A 2,161-nucleotide genomic window follows, 5' to 3' on the forward strand; every position below is an offset into this window, starting at 1 on the left:
ATAATTAATAATAATAAATTTTATAAAATATTACAAATTAATCGTAAATTAAAATTTATTATCATAAAGTGGCCAATTGGTATATTTTTATATTATTATAATCAATAACAGCTTATTACAATTTTATTTGGTTGTTTTTGTCTTGTAAATATAGTATATATTCGATAATAGTCTAGTCTATGTTTCAGTCTTATTCAATATAAGGTCAAATAATAAAAACTTGAATAATTACCAAAAATACCACATTTTGTTTTTTGTCTCAACATAAATCCAAATAATATTTTCACCCAAAAAATATTTTTACCATTTTTTATCAAATTTTTGTAATTTATAATATGAAAAACAAATGCTTTATTTTATTGGTGTTTATTAAAACACAAAACGTCCGTTATAGAATCAAAATATTGACAGACAACATAAACAGCATTAAAACGAACATACGTAGAGCAATATTGACAACGATTGGTTTTCAGAATAAACATGTGTTGTTTTATTACAATTTAACACGTTCCAACAACACAATAATTAACAGTGTTTGGGTTTTAGATGAAAAATTCATTTGCTTTTAAAATAATTGTAAAAATTATTTAATTTTTTTCGACTTGATTACAATTTGGTTTATGAATTACCATTTTAAGGTTTTGGACAATAATATTACTAAAAAATAGCAAAAAAGAAAATGTTGTTTTTTGTTTTTTTTTTCAATATTTGATAAGAGACCTCTTTTTAATTATTTTGGTCTCTTATCGAATAAATCCCTATATCGAATAGCCCTCTAATCGAATATTGACTATAATTCAATTTTTTTGTTTTTTTCAATTTTTATCGATTTTAAATATATTTAATTTTAAAAATGCAATAATTATCTACAGTCTGTCTTTTAAGGTTATCTGGTCTCAAACGTTATCTGGTGCCTTTTGGACCATAAAAAATGGAATTATTCGGGGAGCAGTCCAATCGCAATTGTTTCGGGTTTTTTCACGTTTTACCTAATGCCCGTTGTTTAGACAAAAATGAAGCTATTTTTTGTCCACCAGATAACGTTTGAGACCAGATAACGTTATAAGACTGACTCTAGTAAAATAAAACGAGTTTTTTTAATTTACAAAACTTGTTTTTTATTTTTGAAAAATTATCCAAAATATCGTAAATTATCCTAATTTAATCCAATTATTTCTAATTTATTGTAATTATCTGGACACAATAGATAATTATCTTAAATTATTAGATTTTATCAACAATATTATACAACATTATCTTTATTATAATAAATTTATCCACGTTTTATTTAAATCAAAAATAAAAACAGAGCATTTTTATAACAACTTTTTATTATATAATAAAATGAGTAACTCGGCTATGGTTTACATAGACGCAATAAAACCTGTTGTTAAAGAAAAATTTATTGAAAGAGAATTAAAACCACTTAATGGTAATTTTCCAACAAGTACAACCTCGGTTCCATTTATTGTACTAATGCCGCTTCCTTAAAACAAGGAATACCAAAAAATTATCAAAGAGATGTATATTTTATTGTCAACGAGTATTACCAAACCTAGAAAACTGTATATCAGAATTATAGGGGGTCTATAAACTGGTTGGGATCCATAAACTAGTTGGGGAATGCTCCAAAACTTCGAAATTAAAACAATGTAAAACATAATCAATTAATATTTATTGTTATTATTCAAAGAACAAAAACCCTTGATTTTCCGTTTTCGCTCACTTTTTGGAACAATTTTGATATATTTGTTTGCGGAAGGAAAATGGATTTATTAACTGGCCAATAAAATAAACGCTTTTTGTAAATCAAGTATTGTATTTGTAAATTTTAAAAATATTTTTTTACAAATATTGTTTTGTAACAAACCCGTTAAGAAGTGACGGGTAAAATTTGCAATAATTTTTGTTTTTTGGAACGAAAAATGAGACCTTTGTTTTTGTATTTATCTAAAAATGGTCATGGTTTCTCTTAACGATGATATTTATTTTAATATGTTTAAACACAAAGTGTTATATATGATACATTTGGGATAAGTTTATAATATTATTGTTCGTCATAAAGGGTAATATGTTAAAATGTGTGTTATAAAAAGTTAAAAAATGAATTCCTGTTAAAATAATTTATCTTTTTTATTTTGAAAAGTGGTATTTCAAATTG

This window comes from Entamoeba invadens (assembly GCF_000330505.1).
Source record: "Entamoeba invadens IP1 unplaced genomic scaffold scaff_1105074726709, whole genome shotgun sequence".
Taxonomy (NCBI): Eukaryota; Evosea; order Mastigamoebida; family Endamoebidae; genus Entamoeba; species Entamoeba invadens.